Source organism: Struthio camelus, chromosome 10 (assembly GCF_040807025.1).
Source record: "Struthio camelus isolate bStrCam1 chromosome 10, bStrCam1.hap1, whole genome shotgun sequence".
Taxonomy (NCBI): domain Eukaryota; kingdom Metazoa; phylum Chordata; class Aves; order Struthioniformes; family Struthionidae; genus Struthio; species Struthio camelus.
In genome coordinates, this window is record NC_090951.1 from 2,833,433 (window position 1) to 2,848,727 (window position 15,295).

Consider the following 15,295-nt stretch of genomic DNA (forward strand, 5'->3'; position numbering starts at 1 on the left):
CTCAGAGTCTCTTGGCCAGAGCTGGATATCCATTAGACTGGGTTAAAGCCAAAAGTTCAACTCTAGCCCTCCGCATTGACTTTTTTGTTGGTTCGTTGTTTGTTTTTTAGTAAACGGGTGAATGCAGTAACTCCTCACAGCACCAAACACGAGCCTCCCCAGTCCTCCCCAGCAGACCAACCTGCTCCCGAGCTCAGCGCGGCCCAGGGTCCTTCCCCCAGTGACACAAGGCTGTGGGTGGCACGGGCATTGACAGGGGATACCCTGCAAGAAGGCACAACTTAGCGCTGTGATCCCCTTTCATACAAAGCGAGAAAAAACAGGCGCTCTGGGAAGGACGCAGTGGAGGGTGCCTTGCTTGGCCAGCCTACGTGCCTTGCTGCTTGACTCAGGCTCTGCTAGAGCTCAGACACTGCCATCCTGACATGCAGCCACTGCTGCCACTGCTGTGCTTGGGACAAACGCCCAATGCACCCATCTTGACGCTCCAACTCTAGCATGCAAAGCACTGCTCAGTGAGCTGACCTAACCAATCATTTCCCCTGGCCGTGAGTCCTGGGCTGCTCTTGATCAGATCTTCCCAGCAGTGCCAGCCTGCCTGGTGGCATGGGCAAAGCCACCACAGAAAGCACCAAGGCCACTGAAACCGATCTCCCTCTGTGGCTGAGGACAAATTTTAGTCCCAGTCTCCTGAAGGGGGAAGCGAGTGTATTAACCCCTCCCAGCATGTCCTCCTGAGCCCTCCGCAAGCCAGGGAGAACTTCCAAAGCCATCATTCACCAGTGGAGCAGACCGCACAGACCTAGCAGCTGGAAGAGAGGGCTTTAATCCTATTAATTAATGGCATTGTTTTCACCTGTGGACAATAAGTCTAAGAGGGGCAGCTCATCTCCCTACATTTCCTTCTGTCTAGCCTTAAACAGTCTTGAGATAGAAAAACATTACCCCTGGGACAGCTTCAGGGGTAAATCCTCCATCTTCAACCCTGCTCCCTGCATCCCAGCAAAGAGCCTTCGGCTGTGAGCAACACAACGAAAAAACAGAAACGAACAAGAGCAATGCCTGTCCAGAGCTGCGACATGTCCAGCTGATGACAGACTCAGGGATGCTGCCATGTCCCTGTATTTAAAACCTGCAGCAGGAAACCTTAACAAGTGGCATTATATGCCAAGACCCTTCTTCTCTTCTCAAGTATCAACATCTATTACACAGGAGGCCCTGTCCCCATTATACAGGACGCCCCTGGTGAGTCCTGCTTGCGAAGCATATAAACGTACCAGCTCCAGCATCCACAGTATCCCAAGGCCACCAGCCAAAAGGTTCATCCACTGATTACCTGTGTCAGTGAACTACCATTTTTGCATGAAATATCAGTTCTTTTTTCACATAGCTCAAGCAACTGCATAAGTACTTTTGCATGTGGTTTGCTGTAAAAATCTGGCCCAAAGCTTCCAAAGTGTTAAGTTCAAGGGTCTTTTGTACACACTGAAAAAATAGACTCATACAAACTTCAAATAAGTTTTTTTTTCCTACAGACTAAAATCTTGGAGTTTAAATCACTGCTGTTTTTTTGGAATAGCACCTGGGAGGAGATTTAACCCCCTGAACTAGCATTATTAATTTAAAATAGGAAGCTTATTAGTTTTATCCTTCAGAGGAATATAAGTCCTGTATTATTAACAGCATCAGGGATTATTAAAAATGGTGAAAGCAAAGCAAATTAAAATCTAATTTTGTTCTCACCATTTCCTGACCTTTTGGGTTTTTTCTAACACGGAGCATGAGATGTTACAGCAGGCTGGGACAGATAGGGCGTGTGGTGGGAACGGGCATCTGTGCAGGCTCTGAGGAGCGAGCGGGTTCATGGGAACCGAGACGGCAGGCGCCCTGCCACCCTCCTCTGTGCCCATGCACAGCCAGGCCAGCGGGCAAGGAGCAGCCCAGCGAGATCAGGTCAAGCATTAGGAGAGCCTTCACGGGTCTGCGTTCACGCTACTGAACAATAAACAACCAAGCTGCGTTTTCCATTTCTACTTGTTTTCACTTTCTTGTCTTCACACACTGAGGCGGAAAACACTGGGAGTTCCCAGAGCCACAGCAAAAGTTTCTGGCTTTTTTCCCCTCAGATCCTAATTTGCATTTTCATGAATTGCAACTTTTTTTGCACTGCATTTTGTGAAATGGTTTCCATAAAATAGAAGAGAAAAGGAGGAGTATTGTAAATAGCCCTTGCGTGTGACGAAAACTAGGCACTGTGAAGAGACTGAGCAAATTAACTCATTCCCATTAGAACTGAAAACGGTCATCATTAAGCACAGCTTAAATACAAGAGGTTCAATCCTCCACTTCAGCAGGAGAAAGACTAACTGCCAGTTTCCACTCCTTCACTGGTGTTTCTGTTTCAGCCATCCTTGCCTTTAGGGTAGGACCAACTCATGCAAATTACAATTACGAAGAAAGGCACCAATTACTTATTTCACAAGATGCCTGAAAAAACACTCATCTTCTGTAGATCTGTAAAATGGTACTAAATAAGACAGAAAGAGCTTGATCTGCTTATCTCGTTTTTTTCAAACACCTCTGCCTATCCAGGTGAACCTTCAAGTAATGCTTACTCCCTAGCAGGTGATTTCACACACTGTTGTAGTTCCAAATGTTTTTGAAACGGATAAAATGAATTAATCCTGAACTATTCTGGGCTAAGAGCACATGTCATTCTACAAATCTCTCATTCACACACACAAAAAAAATCTTCAAATTTTCAGTCTAAGAACAAAATTGCCTGGTGAGAAGGATTAGAATCAGTTTATATGCTAACATGCTTCTTCTGGGCCATAGCTCCACCTCAGAGGTGAAAATAAAATAAATAAAGGACCTTAAGAAACAATTGGAAACAGTTGATTTCTATTAAATTCTACAGGATTTTGCCTGAGCAGTTGTTTTCAAGATGTGTCCGATCTTATGAGATCAGACACACACACAGATGCCCAGAGTTTGGTTAGCACAGAGAACTCCTTTAATAAGTCACATGTGCATTTGCTCTATTATCTACACACAATTGTTTTTAATCTTTTTGCATTGGTCAAAACAAAAAATTTTCCAGGGAAGATGCCATTGCTTTTAGAAATTTCACATCTGTAGATTGCCATAGAGCACAAAAGAGGTTGCTTTTTTCTAGTTACTTTCGCAGACCCCTTGAAAGTAGTCCATAAACACCCGAAAGTCCATTGCTGACAGACTGATCTACAGCTACATACAAGTGTCCTGCATGAGCATCAGGCCTCAGCAGGGTATTAAAGCATTAAAGAGAGGTTGCAAACTTCCTGTCTTTGTGGATGTGTCTAAGTAGTCTCCAGATCATCCAGGAGAGTAGAGAGCTCTGCATATATGCCTGTGCAGGTATTCAGCAATTCTCCCAAACCTCAGACTAAATTTGTATTGAAAACGTCTCTGTATAAAGCATAAGACTCTTTCTGCTCCTGAGTTTCCATGTCTTGAAACATTTTGCAAACTGAGATATTATAGCTGGCGATTTGGAGCCTATGTTCAATTTCTCTCAAATCACACAGAAAACCATAAAACCTGGTAGAAATAAATCTATACTACAAAGCAGAGGCCATATTTGCAAAAAAAAAAAAAAAAAAAGAGATTTTCTGTATGGTCCCAGCTCTAATCCACCCATGATGTCTGACCTGGACGAGCAGCCACTTCCTATCCCAGGTACTTCAGGGCATAAATGTAAGAGCACTTTGGGTTAGGAAAATGGCTGCAAAAGACTACACCCAACAAACAGAAACCTTCAGCTCAATGTACCACAGCCAGGCACTCTCGAAAAAACCTCTTCCTGTTCAGCCATCCAGCTGGGGCAGCTTTAAATCCAGAAAGGCAGAGGACAGGCAGGAAAGAAAACAATTTGACCACAGCCTTTACTTGCCTGGAAAAGATGAGATTAATTAAAGTCAGTTAACAGATGAGGAAGAGATGCTGAATTGCCCAAAACAGACAGGCTGGCTGACAAAAGTAGGTTTAACTCACTTCCTGCAGCTTTTGTGTTCAAACTGAATCAATTTTTTGCTGTTTTAAAGACAGCTCAGAGAAAACATCCAGACAATCCTCTCATCGCTGCACTCACCAGCTCTCTTTGCACTAACACTTGTAGATGTTTCTAGCTCAGCCTGAAAACAAAGCAGGCCCCACAAAAAGGGACAAAAGTCAGCTTCTTCTCTACGTGCCCAAGTTTGTCATGCAAAAATCTTAAACTAATGGCTAACTTTAAGCCTGCAAGAAACATAACTAGAGCACAAATAAGGATAACAGTGATGGGATGCATTGCTCACTGTCTCAGTTTAGACATGTTAGATCCTATGAGAGAGGAAGGACCCATCGGGAGGCTCTTAGGACTAGGATGACCTGTCCATATTGATGGAGAAAGGGGACAAGGGTGGCAAGAACAGAGATGTGCTCAGCCTGAGCATCTCCTGTGAACCCTCACGGCTGGAGCCTGGGGACACCAGTGCTTGCAATATATAAGCAGGTCACCCTATTGTGCAGGGTGTGTAGAGGACAGGAAGAAAGGATTCTTGCCGGTTGTATACAAGGAGCTATTGCCTGTACTTTATCGGGCTACAATAGGCTAATTTTAGACATGACATGCCAATAAAGACCTATCCATTTATCCATTCCAGGATTTTATCTTCCAAACAGAATTTCTCCTGAAATATACGGCTATTCCAATTTGAGGGTACAGTCCCAGCCCATCTCTCGATCACAAAAAGCAAGACATACAGCGCAATTAAGGTGCATTTATACGCACAGAAAACTCTACTAAGGGGTACTGACCGAGCATCCAGGAAAAGCCAGCGCTGGAGCTGCAGGAAACCTCCAACACAAAGAGAGCATTATTTAGTAGCCAAGGAAGTCTTTTCCTTTATTTTCTCCACTTAAAAGATTACGAAAAGAACGCTGTGGAGGAGAGAAGCAACCCAGGAGGTTGCTTCTTGCTTTTGTTGTATATTCACGCACAGAAATACACACACACACACAACCTTTTGCATGAGTTATGATATGGTAAGTTATCCCTTCACCATTACATCAGGTAGATGAGGAGGAGCGTAACCACAGCCAGTGTTTAGAGGGTATAAGCAGAAATGACCACTGCAGTGGTCTACAACTACCAACTACCACTGCAGTAACTTTGTTCGAGGAGTCACGATGTGCCGTGCCTGCACACACCATTAGCACAGTCCAAGGGACAGGGACATTCAACACTGCAAGCTCTGAAGTCTTGCAGTCACTGGCCGCTCCTCTTCCCCGGGACCATCAGTTCACGAAAGCAGGGCAGCGGTCCTTAGCAAAGCAAGGGAACTGACCTGAGAGCTCCATCTGAAGTATACCAGCAGGGGTTAAAAGTGAATAGACTTCCATTTTACTAAGGGTCCCAGAAAGAAAGAAGAATTGGACAAAAGGCACGTATGGCTCCTCCATTCTAGTAATTGCGAGGAGCTATCTGTAACAATGTTTGCTGAAAGAAACGCGATTTTGCTAGCTGCTGATGTGACTTTATCCAGGGACAAACTGAAAAGAAATACCAAAACTGCTGTAGAAACTGTATCTCCTGACTCTCTATCCATTTTCCTTTTCTTTCAGCACCCACATCACTGTGTAGTATCTGCTTTGATCATTTATTTTTTACTATGTAATCGCCAATAATCATTTCTATGCACTGTGACTATTAGGCATGCTTGTAAAGTGATTTCCCACTCTCGAGAGACTGTGCAATTGGATACCTCGTGTGCTAACCCATGAATTTTATCTACTTCAACATATACAGGGGCCTGAGGCCTTGAGGAAATTAACAATCCAAACAAATTCTACTGAGGTTTAAAAGATGAATTATTTTAATAACAGTGAACTTATTTTGGATTCTGTTTTGGAGACAGCTCTCTGCAAAAGCAGGCAAAACCTCTCAAACAAAGAGGGATTTGAACAAATTTCAGCCCAATTGTCACATAGTTTTCTGTCTGCTTTCCCTGCATTGCTGATTAACAAGATTATTTATGTCTAAGCAGAAGTTCAGTCTCTCTTTTCACTATCCAGAAGCTTGCTCTTTCCATGAGTTCCAAAGAAAAATGAAAGTTAGTGGATTAAAAATAGAAAAAAAATTGCTATCTCTAATGACTTTTGCTTCTGGCACTTCAAGAGCAGTGTCATCTTTTGTTTGCTTTGCTTTCCTTTTTGCCTTTTTCTCTCCCTCTTCTCAAGAGCAAACCGAAAAGGTCAGACACTACCATGATATATATGCCTTCTACAGCAAGAGCTGCTCTGCAACACTTGGCAAATGATACACAGACTGAATAACCAGACAGTTCCTTAAGTGAGGTCGCAATCCAGCGTGGGTAAGATCACAACTCAGCACCAAAGTGTAAACAAGACATGGGAACGCTGAATCACAGCCAGACTCCAACAGTCAGACATCGCTTCCATACAGATATCAGAGGCAGCGCAACAAGGGGAGCTGCAGATAAATGAATAAATATCAAAATAGGTAACAGTTTGAGCAAAAGAGTGGATTTTATATCTGGCTTCTGTGTGGAAGCAAGTCATCAAAAAGCATCCATGCTGTAAGGGTAAGGACAAACTCAGCTCTTTCACAGACTTTTACAGAAGGAACTGGATAAAATAGCTCAATGGTGGGGGGTGGGCAAGGAAGCTTCTAAACTAAGAATAATCTATCCTTGGACTTTCTGTGAAAGCTGAGGTTCAGCCATCATTGCTGAAGTGTTTTGTACTTTCCAGTGCTTTTTATCCCAAAATGGATCACAAATGATCTTCTATACAATCCTGTAGCTACTTTCCCCCAAACAAGCTCTGCGCAAGAGGCCCTGCACAAACAACTGCATATTTTCCTCTGTTCTTTGCTATATTCCACAGCTGAGAACCTCCCCCAATACAAGCCCTATGAGAAAGCTTGTCCTTTTCACATGCCTGCCCAAAGCACGTGTGGGTGTGGGTGTGGGTGTGGGTGGGTGGGTGTGCGGGGTGCGTGTGTGCATGCGAGCAAGGGAGCGTGAGTCCAGCAACAGCATCTACGCAGCAAAGGATTTGAAATTATAACACAGACAATGCTGAAAGCTTCTTTTTGTTGCTGTTGGACCAGCCTGGTGACCTCAATAATCTTTGCAGTCTTAGAGAAGTCGGTCTATGGGGGAAAGCCAGTGTTCATGCAGGAACTACCTACCAGTAAGCCCCAGCTACAGCAGCAACAGCAAATCCCCTGGCTCAGAACTGCCTTAGTAGCTTCCGAAGGTAAACATACCATAAAGCAATACCAGGGAGGAAAGGGGGAGCACTCTGGCTTGGAGGAAGAAAGCCTACCATAGGCTTAGCCAGCTGTGGATCAGTGATTGCTTGTGACAGAAGTTGGTTTTATATCTAGTAATCCATTAGCGCTAAATGCAATTGCTTAACAGCTAAAAACTTGTGTCACAGTATTCCCATTGCAAACAGTGCAACAGTCCCACAGCTGGAGTCTCTTCCCCAGTTATGCAGAGTGAGCACTTGCTAGACCACAACAGGTTTGTTTCCAGCCAGCTGCAGTGGTGGAGGTGAAACACAGCTCCAACCTGGTCCCTGAAATGAAAGCAGATGATCACCCCAGGCTGTCACAGGCCACCCTGCTTCTCTGCCAAAGGTTGCCTTTACCCAAAAGCACTTCCCCTTGCTAGGTTTCCCAAAGAAAGTTCCAAAAACTAAAAGAAACCAGCTCCCCCTGCCCCAGGCTTTCTCCTTTGGTTTCAGTTTGGCATGAATCCTGCAGCAGCTTGTTAGGTTCTTTCTAGGAAAAGGAAAAGCTTTCACTAGCAGACCCAGCTCCTCCCAAATTCTCTTTGATGAGGGGGCAGTTGCCTACACATCTGAGGTCTTCATCAGCACACCTTGCAGTTCAATCCCCAAACTACCACACTCACTACCACACTCCCCACTGGTCCCATAAGCTCTGTGGTCGGCACAACCCCGTCTGGCTTGCCTGAATTTCAGCTTTTCTAGGAGAAAAAACATGTTTCAAAACATCTACCCTGAAAAGTACTAATGCGATGCATTCATGCACGTGTGACACAGGACTCTGCTCTGGGCCCATCTGCACAGTACGGGCAAGTGGTCTATTACATCGTCAAGACTCAAGGCCTGGCTCTTATTTCCTAGCTGTTTTCTTCCCTTGTGATTCATGAATTTTGCAGGAGGACAGCATCAACTGCACAACATGGCGACATATTGCTTCAAGAGCTAAAAGATTAGGCTTAGAAAACTGGGAAGGGTTGAAGGAGTATAGTAGGTCTTGGCTCCTTCTCCATGTCATAAAAAACAAGTGAATTTAAGGCACAGGATAAAAAGAGGTAGAAGCAAGCGCAAAAGAAATAGGAAGTTTATGTACCTTAGCTGTTTATAGCAGGAGAATGAGTCAGTCTAACCCAGCATTTTTCATTACGACCTAGATTAGGCCTTCAGAGAGTCCCCACCTTGAAACTGGAAAAAGCTGCTGTGCAAGGTATATAAATAGAAGTTTTCCAGACACATGAGGACAAGTGTTCAGACAAACTGGATAGACACCACCTCACAATGTAAAACTACTGTCAGGATTTTTTTTTATTCCTTAGAAACTGACCTTGTTTATGGCAAATGTTAAGAACTAAAATCACGGATAAAGGGGAAAAGCTATGCATGCCTACTAACTACAGGATTCATTATTCCATATACTACAACATGGTGCTGGTTACTGAAAACTGCCTGTTCCCCTTCACAGCAAGGATGGCTGTATAAACTGAACGTTAATCTGCCACAAGGGCAGATTCTGCTTGATGTAGAAAATATATCTTAGAGTCCAAAAGAATTAATATCCTGGGCAAGGGGGAAAGGCAGTACTGTTTGCAGTGTTGCACAGCGATGGTGATCACGTCGTTCTGAGTCTAGGCTTCTCCCACGGGAGCTTTCTTGGACACTGCCATCTATGATTGCCTTATATCCCGAGACTTGTCTCCCTTTCATGACCACTACAGCCCTAGCTTGCTACTTCTAGATTCCTTTAGCCCCTGTGGGACTATAGCTGAGTTATCTAGAGGGTTATTTTTTCCCTGCATCCAAGAAAACATCAGTGAGGGAAAAGACAAGACAGCTGCTCTTGCACACCAAAAATGAGCCAAGCATGGAGATACTTCCTAAGCAAGGAACCGCTCAGCTACAGCCTGCTCACAAAGGGACTCATTACCCATAAAACTAAAGTTCATAAAACGTAGCTGAAGGAGCTCTGGGTTTTCCCTACAAAAATACACAGGATTCCTGGGATGTCTGTGATCCCTATCAAGGACCCGTAACTGCCTACAGCTGCTCCCTGAACTGGCCGTGCTTTGAGAAGGTCATGCGCAGACCATTTGAAATGGATTGGTGTGCTAGAAGGAGGCCTCATGCTAAACAACACCAAGGTGCTAGAAGCAGATCTGTGGGGGAACTAGCCAGAAGCAGTGTAAACGCAAGCAGTCAGTGCTGCATGGCCTTGCTACCTTTGATCAATCTTCTGTTCTGTTTTTTTTAGCTTCTTGGCTCCGAGCAGCCAGTGAACAAAGGTGTGACCAGGAGTAAAAAGCTATCCTGAAGAAAAGCAAGCAGCAACAAGCCTCATCAGAGCCGAAATCACTAGAAATGATTCAAATGCAAAGTGTGACCAACCTAGATGACAGCAGCATTACCTCAGTGGCAGTCTTCATAGAAACAAGAGACAGTGCTGCAATGGAAGATACAGCAACTGAATGTCTGCGAGGAAAAGGGGACATTTATTAATTTTAAGCCAACCAGAGGTGCACAAAGCAGCGTGGAGCCAGGAACAGCAATAGGAGCACTCAGCAGAAAGTAACCAGGAAAAACTCAGAATTTGGTGCAGAAAGCTTGAGCTCACTAATGGCACCCAGGAACTGGAAAAGATCCAAGATTATGAACTAGCACAACAGCCAGAGGAAATATGAAAAGGAAATTTGTCACTAGGCACTCTTGAATGAACAAGAGTTAGAACTCATCTTCCTGGGTAGAGGGAAGCTCTTCTTACAGTGCAGAATAAAGCTGAATGAGTCAGACTCTTCCACATGTCACCTTCACAAGAAAGTTGCTGTCACCTTAAGGCAGAAACTTTTACCTTGGAAATTCCATTTTGGGAACCACAGAACAAGAGAAAGAACCAACAAATTGGTTATGCTCACAGGTTTCTGCAATAAAAAAAAATTCTGCATAGACAAAAATAATTACAAGGATATGTTAAAAAGGCACATTTTCCATTACCTACAAAGGGAGATATTTTTGGAGAGATGTCTGATGGCAAATATATTTCTGTGCTTGATGCATCAGTGGAGTTCTGGCAGGTGCCCCTAAAAAAACAAAGTGCATGTTTGTGGGCATTCAACACTCTTTGAGAGACACTTCCCTCAGCCTGTCACTTGGGTCGAGTTCAGCACCAGAGGTGTTTCACTGGAAAATATAACATATTTTTGTTGGTGTATCCAGGAGAGTTCCAAAGTCTACAGAGCTGATGCTTACATCTGGGGAAAATCTGAAGAAAAAGCATGACGGAAGACTCCAATTCATTTTGAAAAGAGGTAGCATTGCTGGGCTAAAGCTAAATTCCATGTACTGGAAATAAAAGAAAGATATCAGGCAGAGAGGAGTTTGGCAGGATGTACCCGGCTGCCACAACAGACAAGGAGGAGATTCAAGGATTTCCTGGAATGATGATGTGCAAATGAAGCTGCCCTACTTCAGCTGCTCAAATCAGCAACCTGAGACCACTGTAGAACAGAAAAACTGTCCCAGTGAACAAAGGATGATAACCTTAACTGACTACATGCAGAAACGCAAGCGGCAAGGCTTCGGTCTCTAGATGCTGCGATATGCCCCCAGAGAGGGTATCGGCCCAGTCTGTCACCAGCATGGTCAAAAACAAGATCTGTGCCACGTGTACTTGGGTGCTTGTAGGACTAGTTGCCAGTATGCTTAACAAGGGTGGAGGTTTTGGCCACAGTTGGTGGTTATAGGTTAAAAAACAGAAGTCCTTATTTCAGAGAGGCACGAGTTATCTCCTATTGACCATAAAAAAAGAACATGACCATTACTGCTGCCAAAAAGATGCTGATGAGCCACTCCTTGAGAAGCCAGTTCTGTTTCAGCTATGAACAAATGATGTGCAAAGCAGATAACACTGTTCGGTGGTTGCAGAGAGACACTCTACACTCCCCAGTTTATTGCTCTGGTTATGCCAGCAATAGCCTTGCATATTGCTACTGGCAGCAGCAGCATCAGCAAGCCCCATGCTCAGAGGCCTGGCAGTTCAAGAGGTGGACTGCTTCCATCTCCATCTGCAGGCATTTTTCATGAAGAAAATAGTTCATGATCTGGATTACTACATCCCTTTCCATGATGCAACTCAACTAGAAGATATGGCAGCTAACCATATCAAGTTGATTTCTGCTAGATATGGCACCTGAATAATACTTATTGTTGATGGGCTTAGCCATCTGTATAGTAAAACAAGGATTTTGAGTTTCCTGACTGGTTCCTATTATCACCATTACAGCGGATTGGTGGAAAATGCCAAAACAGTAAAGGACTAGAAAACGCTATAGAGTCAGACTCTCATATGAATGTTTCTACTTTGTTATTACTCTTGTTGTGTTTGGCTAGCAAAGGAGAATGTGAGCAGGGACACCTTTCAGAGGCTCTTTCAAGAAGTAGTTGGACCTGGTTGCTGTGTGGTGCAGACACTCACTTTACAACAATGCAGAACGAAGCCATGAATGAAACAGGCCTCTCAAAAGTTGGAGCCCAAAGTCGTTACCGAACAGCTCAGCCACTGATTCCTGGAGCCTTTTAAGGACAGAAATGATCATCTCTGGGAACTCCTCGGTGGGAAGAGAGGCCTTGGAGGATTTGGTGAACACAGCCCACTGCCAATATGCTTGTAAGAGGCTTGTGCTGGGCAGGCACACGGCTGACATGAAAACCTGCACATAGGGCTCCTATACCCCTATTCGGGAATTTCCAGATGAAATTACAGGCACGTTTCCTGTGCCAAATGTGCACGGCCAGTCCAGCACCCTAAGGATATAGCAACCCTGCAGGTCCGTATTGTGCATTGGGATAAAACACACCCAAGTCCAGAGCACTCAGAACCGACCAGATTCGCAGCCCTCTGGCAGCACATACTCCATGTGTCCTAAGCATGCTAAGCTTACCACACATGCGCCAAGCAGTTGGGCTGTACACATGCGGCTGTCCGATCCCTGGCACTTCCAGATACGAAGCAGTCTGGTCTGAAAGTCTACTTTGATCAGGCCATCAGCTGTCCAGAAATCCCAAGACATGGGGAGAGAGCGGAGATGCGAAGTCCCCTTTACGCCATGTCAAACCAATGCCATGAAAGGTGCAGAGACTCTGCTATCCAGGGACAAAGATGGTTACGAGTCTGTGGTCCAGGGCTGTATGGCCTCCCAAAGGTTTTTTTTTTAATTAGGATTCAGCAGACTGAAGTTGCAGTCAAGAAAGCTTTTGCTTAAACAGATCGGTGAGTTTGATCTCTTCTGGATGGCATGGAAAAGTTTTAAAACTCAGTCTAAAAGCCAGAGCAAGGTTTCTAATCTGCAGCCTTGAGTCTTGGTTTCATTAACGTGTGCCAACTCCAAGCTAATTATGCTGAATCATAGCAGGTAAAATGAAAAGATGAATAACACTGCTCATGCATTAAGGACCAAAGCTAGTGAACTGGCGACAAGTCAAACTGCTGTATGAATTACTTTTAGTATCACTGGCATTACCAGGGACTACAAGCGTGGAACAAGATCCACTTAGCTACTTGCGCCACAAGGAAGAAAAGAGAGTCCCAGCCTCAGAGAGTCAGCACTTTAAGACATGAGACAGAAGGCTGATAAAGACAGGGAATCTAAGGTAAGCAATTCACATCGGTCAGCCTACTAGGAAGTAGCCTTAGCATGCCAGCAACTTAAATAGTCAAGTTTTTCATGGTAAGCACATTAATGAAAGCACCATAGGAAGTGATTAAAGGGCAAGAAGTAAAGGTCATTTGAACATGTAACTTTGTTCCTATCAAGTACAAGGGGCAGCTATAGGGGAAGTAATCAGTCTTGAAGGAGAAGCAGAAAATAAGATGAGGACAGGCCAGGAAGGGCCACAAAAGTACAGACAAGAATTTGATGCAATAGAAAAGAAAGAGCCAAATAAGAGGAAGTTTTCTGAATGGATATGATTTGGGTGAGAGTCAGCGTTCATCAAGGCCAGAGAAAAGGATGTTGTGTTAATAAAGACAGGCTCAGATAACAACTTGGACAACAGTCTTAGTTGTGAGGATGGGAAGAAACAGTTGAAACCTTATGGCTGAAAACACTTAGCATAAGAACAGGAAAACAAAAAGATGTTTGTTGGCCAGAAATAGAAGGAAAATCTCTATCCGCCACCTGAGCTGTATCAGCTGAGACAAGTCCTCCCAGGAGATTTTCTTTCTCCCTCTCACATTGCACAGCTTCCTCTTTCAGCTACTCGTCCCTTCCCAGTTTTGTGTTATCATTTGGATGTCTATCTTTTCTTATGCAAGGATTTGACCAAGGAAAACAGTGGGCTTGTAAATCCGCCTGCTTGAATGTGGCTTTTTGATGTCTGGAGTGCAGAGACATGTTGCTGAAATTTATGGTTTCCAAGGAGGAGTGAGAGAGGGAGAAATTTATGTTAGGAAAATGTGACTGTCATCTTAGTTTATCTCCCAGTTTTGTAATGGAAAACAGGCATTTCACAAACACATACACACAGATCCCAGCATGAAACTGTTTCGAACTCAAGCACATTAACCAAGAACCATTCCATAAAGACTGGTAATAATAATAGTAATAATGCAATAAATCACACACCATCTGTAACATCACCATCCACCTAGTGGGGAAGAAAGTACCCTGGTGAGAATCAAGACAGCATCATCTCTTTCCTCTTCCATCTGCTTTAGTCTGTCTGTATCAATCCAAAGACTTCGGATCCTTGATTGACCACAAAAAAACCCTCCATCTTTACAGAAGCTGCTGTACGTTATACAGGCAGCAAAGTAAAACGCACTGCTACATTAGATTCACTGAGGACACTTCAAAGCCTTAAAGTGGCAGCCCCTGGAAAGCCCACCCTAAACACATGGATTACCTGAAAACGTTCAGTTCATTACACTGAAGCAGGCGAATAACTTGAGCAGCTCAAACAACTAGCTGGAAGGAGTTAATCCATTAAAATAGAAATGTCCTAATTTGTATATTAAAGAACACAGACAAATTTGCATTCCTGCTAAATGAGTATGCTTCTCAGTTCTTGGCACTTCATTTGGAGTTTGAATTTACGGCAGGAAACAATATAGATTTTGTCTTTCTTCTTTGTCTTTCTTCAGACAACCACAGTTTATTTCTTGAGACTATTTGCAAGGAAACTTGAAATTTGCATTAAGGTAGAGAGTACTTATTTGATATGGTACCGAAGAATTTGAATTTAAAGCTACCTTAACTTCTGAAGTTTACACCAAGCCATTTCAAAGTATGTAAACCATTTGCAAGCGTTTAGACACGAAGCTTTTCTATACTCACCCTGAAGGAAGTGGTGGCATTATTGATATATGTCCTGTACTACATTAAATGTGGCTGTGGAGTTATTTATGTGCTTTTCCTGACTTCTTTTGACACAGAAGTTGATTGCAGTGCTGTATGATTACGTCTGCATCTCTGAATCTTCCTTTCTCAGCTGGAAAGGCTCAAGTTCCAAGCTGGGATTCCCTCTCCACCCCCTTCTCATGTACTTAACCCTCCTTCTGCTGGAAGGGTCTGGTAAACACCCACAAAAAACTCTTAGGTATAAAGACTGCAGAGAAGGAGGAAATGGGAAGGCTGCATTTTAAGAGGAAAAAGAAAGTGTTTTCTTAGATGCTCCCTGCTTATTAACTCTGTGCTACAAGAAAGCTCTTTCTAATTACGGTCTTTTTAACTATGGACCCTTAGAAACTGGACCCAAAGGATTAGGTTTCAAGTATTTTTTTAATTGTTTCTGTCTTGAATTATTTTTCTTATGATCTTTATCAACCCCGCTCTCCTCCCTCGGTTCCCAGACCACCTACGGATAGCAGCATTGTTCATGAGTAAGACATTTGCTGCCAGCTACAAACAAGCATCTGTGTACAAGAACCTATCTCATTTCTGTTGCACTGGTTGTATCCCAGGAAAAT

General features: G+C 43.8%; 1 protein-coding gene across 6 annotated transcripts in view; it reads right to left on the reverse strand.

Annotated features, from left to right (window-relative positions):
- The window catches only part of ZNF469 (zinc finger protein 469), a 281,089-nt gene that overhangs the window by 259,658 nt on the left and 6,136 nt on the right, over positions 1-15,295 (reverse strand). Inside the window, exon 4 of one of the 6 annotated variants that reach the window (XM_068955993.1) lies at positions 10,324-10,409. The exons of the other annotated variants lie outside the window; for them this stretch is intronic. The gene's annotated coding sequence lies outside the window, so the exon portion shown is untranslated. The remainder of the gene's footprint in view (positions 1-10,323; positions 10,410-15,295) is intronic. 6 annotated transcript variants of the gene reach the window in all.